The sequence below is a fragment of the Gopherus flavomarginatus genome, unplaced genomic scaffold (genome assembly GCF_025201925.1).
Source record: "Gopherus flavomarginatus isolate rGopFla2 unplaced genomic scaffold, rGopFla2.mat.asm mat_scaffold_554_arrow_ctg1, whole genome shotgun sequence".
NCBI classification, from domain to species: Eukaryota; Metazoa; Chordata; order Testudines; family Testudinidae; genus Gopherus; species Gopherus flavomarginatus.
The window spans coordinates 44,293-50,844 of record NW_026115115.1 but is presented as its reverse complement, the minus strand read 5'-3'; the positions used below and the strand labels follow the sequence as shown (position 1 = coordinate 50,844).

At 59.7% G+C, this 6,552-nt stretch overlaps 1 non-coding gene across 1 annotated transcript; it reads right to left on the bottom strand.

Moving 5' to 3' along the window:
• Nucleotides 1-2,936: 2,936 nt before the first annotated feature.
• TRNAQ-CUG (transfer RNA glutamine (anticodon CUG)) lies at nucleotides 2,937-3,008 on the bottom strand. The gene has a single exon. It is a non-coding gene; the product is annotated as a tRNA-Gln (tRNA).
• Nucleotides 3,009-6,552: the final 3,544 nt, after the last annotated feature.

The window sequence follows — 6,552 nt, the reverse complement described above, 5'->3', positions numbered from 1 at the left end:
AGCCCTTGATGGATCTATCCACCATAAACTTATCTAGTTCTTTTTTGAACCCTGTTATAGTCTTGCCCTTCACAACATCCTCTTGCAAGGAGTTCCACAGGTTAACTATGCAACTGTCTTGAGTTTACTCCCCCTCCCCTGGCAAGGTTGTATATGGAAAAGAGGATGAGGATGAGGAGAGCCATGATGTGTCTGTCAGTGGCTGGTGCCTCAGTTTCCTCTAGGCAGCAGTGCTGCAGGCTCCTTTGGTCTGTGCCCATGCAACTGTGTCTGGGGAAGGAGGAGTAGAGGCTCATTCTTCGCAGCCCCACGCCCCACCCCCAGCAGCTGGGGAATCCAGGCCAAATTTAATCCTGGTAGCTGGGCTGGGATTAGCCTGGGCTGGGGTAGGGCTGGGGAGGAATTGGGAGGGATACAGACGCACCTGCTGTGAGGGAAGATCCTCCCATTCCCTGCCAACCCCATTCACTCCTTGCAGCACGGCACCCCCTAGCATTTCTTTCTCTGTCATGGGAGCTGTCTGCTGCTTCTTCTCCCTTAGCATCATCTCTCCCCATCCTGGAGCACTGGCATTGCCCATCCTGTGCAAACAGGCAGGCCCCGGTGTGCCCCATGGCACTGCCCTGCAATTGTGGAGGCAGCTGTTGGATGGAGCCATATCAAAATATGGGGGTGGGCAAGGCTGGGGACCAGGACTCCTGGGTTCTCCCCTCAAATGTGGGAGAGGAGTGGAGATTAGGGGGTAGAGTGGGGGAGGGACAGGGCTGGGATCCAGGGCTACTGCTTTTTCTGGTTTTCTCCACCTCCTGCAGCTGCCTCGATCCTTTCAATGTGTTTCTTGTTCCATATTCATTTGCTGACTTGTGTAAATCACCCCAGAGGTGGCTGCATCTCAGTGTTGGGTGAGGCACCCTTGGCTGCATCACCTCCTAACCGCGTCTCTCTCCCCCTTCGGGTGACCCTGCAGCACTCAGCAAACATCCACAAGATCATGGGGCACTTTGAGCACTGCGCAGGCAGGGGCCAGGCGCCCAGCCCTCCCTCCAGAGAATGGGACACAGCATCGACTACTTTTTACAGGGATTAAAAAGGGGCAAAGGAGGGCAAATCAGAGGAGTAGGTGGCCAGGGTCTGAGCAGGGGGTGGAAATTGACTGGTCGGGGGTCAAGCAGCTGGAGGCAGAGTTAGGAGAGGGACTGAAGGCAAAGTCAGGGAGGTGGGAAGGAGCCGGAGTTAAGCCCGGAGGGAGGCGCTGCCAGAGGGTTAAACCCCGGCACAGGCAGGGGCCGAGGGGGAACAGTTATCCCGGTGGGCTGAGACTCCAGTATTTGCAAACATGGGTGGGGGGAGCAGAGGGCTTTTTTATTTCCCCTCTCACAGGCAGCACCTCTCAGCATGGACTTCCCAGGGCTGGGCTCTTAAAGGCACAGGCATCCCACTGCCTAGACACTGCAGCTCCTCTCTGATGTAACCTACTGAGGTGCTGCAGTAGGAGACTCAATTCAGTGAAACTGGGCATTCCCTATACGCCCCCCAGCCAGGGGGCTGTGCACCCCCTTCCCCGATTTTCCCCAACACCCCCTCCCTCAGTGGTCAGGTAGTTACATGCAGCGCTGCCAATGTTGTCATTGGTTGCAAATTTGAATGGAAATTGAAACGTTAACACACACTTTAAAAGCAGATACAACGTATGAAAACTACTTGTACCTGAGAAAGTCAAATAGGTTTGGAAAGTCTGGACAAAGCCGGGTTTCCTCACCCAGCTGTTGTGTTTGCTGACAATGTTGGTGCATTGGCTTCGGCAGTGTTGGCCAACCTTAGAATTTCAAATGATGATTTGTAAGCGAGGTGTGAATGAGCTCTCCCCTGGCAGCTACTGATGACCAGGGTTGGGGGGAAGCTTTGGGACCAGACTGTATTTACATGAACTCACCTACTCTGCTGAGGTATCCAGCGGACAGAGCTGGGCTGCCTCTGCTCTAGGTGCCCGGAGGAGGGAAGGTGTGTGGGGTTCCAGCCTGGGACTCTTCCTCCCTCCTGCCAAGGCCTGACTATTAATCCCAGCGCTGGCACTCCTTTCTTCAAGCGCCATGTGGGCCAGAGGAAACGTGTGGTAGGAAGCACAAGGGCCAAGCTTGTGAACATCAGGTGCAGCACCAAGAATCCCAACTATCAGGGTAGCAAGTTCTAGAGCCCTATCCCATTGTGGCCATCCCTGCCAAAGACCTGGCTCTCGGAGGTGTGAGTCACCCAGCAGGAGGGGAAAGATTCACTCTTACACAGCTGGAGACAGGGGAGTTGAGCTCTGGGGCATTACCACAAGCATGGGTGGGTGGCAAGTTTGTAGAAATTTTGGTGGTGCCCAGAACCCGCCCCCAAACTCCACCTCCACCTGCCTAAGGCTCTGGGAGGGGGTTTGGGGGGGATTAGGGTGCAGGATTCAGGCTTTAGGATGGAGTTTGGGTGCTGGGTGTAGGCTCCGGCAGGGTTGTAGAAAGGGGTGAGAGGTGCAGGCTCTGGGGGTGGGAAGGAGTGTGTGGGAAGGGGTGCACCCTCTGGGAGGGAGCGTAGGGCTGAGGATGAGGGATTCATGATGCAGGAGGGGGCTCAGGACTGGGGCAGAGTATCAGGGTTCAGAGGGAGCTCAGGGTTGGGGGTGTTGGAGAGGCTGAGGGCAGCCTGCACTAGGACTCTGGGGCAGCAGTTCTGCCCAGAATCCCTCTACTCCAGCAGCAGGAGCAGGCAGGGGACAGGCACATGCTGCTTTTTGTCAGGCAGGGATGCACCACAGCAGAGGGGAGGGGTGCCATGCAGGGGCCAGGGGAAGAGACCCAACTCCAAATATTGCTGGAGCAGGGCCCGCAGCCCTGAATGTTCCTGGAGCACGAGCACCACAAATGTATATAACCTGCCGCCTATGACCACAAGCCAACACAAGGTCCCACTGAGATTTGAACTCAGATTACAGGATTCAGAGTCCTGAGTGCTGCCCATTACACCATGGGAGCAGCTTGTGCTGCCTTCTCTGCACATCGGTGACCCTCATGGGGCTGGCTTGTGTAAGGGGGCTCTTGGCCCTTTACTAAAACTTAGTGTGTGTGTATGGGGGGGGTTGGTTGGCTAGTTCCCAGCACCAATAGAAGGGGGAAGGATCAATAGGAAATCAGGACCCTGAGACTGACAGTCCCCAGGGACAATGGGGAGAGGCCAAAGCTCCAAGTTAGCTGCACTGACAGGCCAGACAGTGTAATAAGAGAGTCACCAGGCCAGGGGGTCCCATCCTCCATGTGAGCTGGAACTGCCTGGGCGAGAGTGAGGCAGAGCTATGGAGAGAGCAGGAGCCCGAGAAGAGCCGGGGAGCAGAGCTGTGCAGGTGTAGTGCCAGAAACTGCTGCATGTAGGAATTTGCAACCTGTAGCAGTTACTGATACCTGAGGTTGTTCTTATTTGCTGACTTGTCCTAATTGGCTAAAACTTGACAGTGGTTTCTCTAGCAAAGGCCAGTCCCTGGCCCCTTGGTCCAGACATCCTCCTTCATATCAGGCTAGGGTGACCAGATGTCAAAGATGAAATATTGGGATGTGGGGGGCGGAGCAAAAAAAAAAAAGCCAGAGGGCCCCCCTGCCGCCAAGCGGAAGTGGCACAACCCCATCTCCAACCAATTCTTGGCTCCAACCTCTGCTACACCCCCAGCTCCCCCATCCTCTCACTCCTGGGCCCAGCCTGGGCTCCAAGCTCTGCAGCCGAGCCATGATCCGGGCCCCTCCTGCAGCTCCTGGGCAAGGGGTGAACCAGGCAGCTCCTGGCAGGAGCGTGTCTGCCCCACTTGTGTCTCCGCCCCCCGCTCACCTGGGCCCTGCCTGCTCCATGCTGCCCCCACCCCAATGCGCTGCCCGCAGGCTGCAGGGCAGGAGCAGCTTCTGCGCTGCGCTCCTGGCCATGGCCATGGCCAGTGTGCAGACCTGCGGGGGAGGGGCGCAGCCTTCCCTCTCCAGGTCTGCAAGGGGAATGTAAAGCGGCTGTTCCTGTGGGAGAAAGGCGCTGCCATCCCTCCCTAGCTCTGCCAGAGGACTGGGCAGCAGCAGTATTAGCAGGGGCAGGGTGCTTGATTGTTTCCCCGGCTCTGCGAGGGGACTGGAGAGCGGCCGTTCCTGGGCGCGTGGTGTGCTAGGTTCCTTCCTAGCTCTGCGACGGGAGTGGGGATCGGCCGTTACTGTGGAGGCGGGGCACTGGGTTCCCTCCCCAGCTCTGCCAGGGGCCTGCGGAGCAGCACTTCCTGCGGGATTAGGGCGCTGCCTTCTCTCCCTAGCTCTGCGAGACCACTGGGGAGCAGCCCTTCCTGCGGGATTAGAGCGCTGCCTTCTCTCCCTAGCTCTGCGAGACCATTGGGGAGCGGTCCTTCCTGCGGGATTAAGGTGCTGCCTCCTCTCCCTAGCTCTGCGAGACCACTGGGGAGCGGCCCTTCCTGCGGGATTAGGGCGCTGCCTTCCTCTCCCTAGCTCTGCGAGACGACTGCGGAGCACCACTTCCTGCGGGATTACGGCGCTCCCATCTCTCCCTAGCTCTGCGAGACCACTGGGGAGCGGCCCTTCCTGCTGGGGCGGGGCGCTGGCTTCCCTCCCCAGCTCTGCCAGGGGCATGGGGAGCAGCCCTACCTACGGGATTAGGACGCTGCCTTCTCTCCCTAGCTCTGCGAAACCACTGGGGAGCAGCCCTTCCTGTGGGATTAGGGCGCTGCCTCCTCTCCCTAGCTCTGCGAGACCACTGGGGAGCAGCCCTTCCTGCCCGATTAGGGCGCTGCCTTCTCTCCTCATCTCTGCGAGACCACTTGGGAGCGGCCCTTCCTGCGGGATTAGGGCGCTGCCTTCTCTCCCTAGCTCTGCGAGACCACTGGGGAGCAGCCCTTCCTGCGGGATTAGGGCGCTGCCTTCTCTCCTAGCTCTGCGAGACCACTGGGGAGCGGCCGCTCCTGAGGGATTAGGGCGCTGCCTTCTCTCCCTAGCTCTACGAGACCACTGAGAAGCAGCCCTTCCTGCGGGATTAGGACGTTGCCTTCTCTCCCTAGCTCTGTGAGACCACTGGTGAGCGGACCTTCCTTCGTGGGTGGGGTGCTGGCTTCCCTCCCCAGCTCTGCCAAGGGCCTGGGGAGCGGCCCTTCCTGCGGGATTAGGGCGCTGCCTTCTCTTCCTAGCTCTGCGAGACCACTGGGGAACAGCGCTTCCTGCGGGATTAGGGCGCTGCCTTCTCTCCGTAGCTCTGCGAGACCACTGGGGAGCGGCCCTTCCTGCTGGATTAGGGCGCTGCTTCCTCTCCCTAGCTCTGCGAGACCACTGGGGAGCGGCCCTTCCTGCTGGGGCGGGGCGCTGGCTTCCCTCCCCAGCTCTGCCAGGGGCATGGGGAGCAGCCCTACATACGGGATTAGGACGCTGCCTTCTCTCCCTAGCTCTGCAAGTCCATTGGGGAGCGACACTTCCTGCGGGATTAGGGGCGCTGCCTTCCTCCACTAGCCTCTGCAGGGAGTACTGGGGAGCAGCCCTTCCTGCGGGATTAGGATGCTGCCTTCTCTCCCTAGCTCTGCGAGACCACTGGGGAGCAGCCCTTCCTGCGGGATTAGGCGCTGCCTTCTATCAATAGCTCTGCGACACCACTGGGGAGCAGCCCTTCCTGTGGGATTAGGGCGCTGCCTTCCTCTCCCTAGCTCTGCGAGACCACTGGGGAGCAGCCCTTCCTCCGGGATTAGGGCGCTGCCTTCTCTCCCCATCTCTGCGAGACCACTGGGGAGCGGCCCTTCCTGCGGGATTAGGACGCTACCTTCCCTCCCTAGCTCTGCGAGACCACTGGGAGCAGCCCTTCCTGCAGGATTAGGGCGCTGCCTTCTCTCCTTAGTTCTGCGAGACCACTGGGGAGCAGCCTTTCCTGCGGGTTTAGGGCGCTGCCTTCTCTCCCTAGCTCTGCGAGACCACTGGGGAGCGGCCGTTCCTGCGGGATTAGGGCGCTGCCTCTCTCTCCTAGCTCTGCGAGACCACTGGGGAGCAGGCCCTTCCTGCGGGATTAGGGCGCTGCCTTCTCTCCCTAGCTCTGCGAGACCACTGGGGAGCGGCCCTTCCTGCAGGGATTAGGGCGCTGCTTCCTCTCCCTAGCTCTGCGAGGCCCTTCCTGCGGGATTAGGGCGCTGCCTTCTCTCCCTAGCTCTGCGAGACCACTGGGGAGCGGCCCTTCCTGCGGGGATTAGGGCGCTGCCTTCTCTCCCTAGCTCTGCCAGGGACCACTGTGGAGCAGGCCCTTCCTGCGGTATTAGGCGCTGCCTTCTCTCCCTTAGCTCTGCGAGACCACTGGGGAGCGGCCTCTTCCTAGCGGGATTAGGGCGCTGCCATCTCTCCTACGCTCTGCGAGACCACTGGGGAGCGGCCCTTCCTGCGGGATTACGGAGCCGCCTTCTCTCCCTAGCTCTGCGAGACCACTGGGAGCAGCCTCTTCCTGCGGGATTAGAGCGCTGCCTCCTCTCCATAGCTCTGCGAGACCACTGGGGAGCGGCCTTCCTGCGGGAGTAGG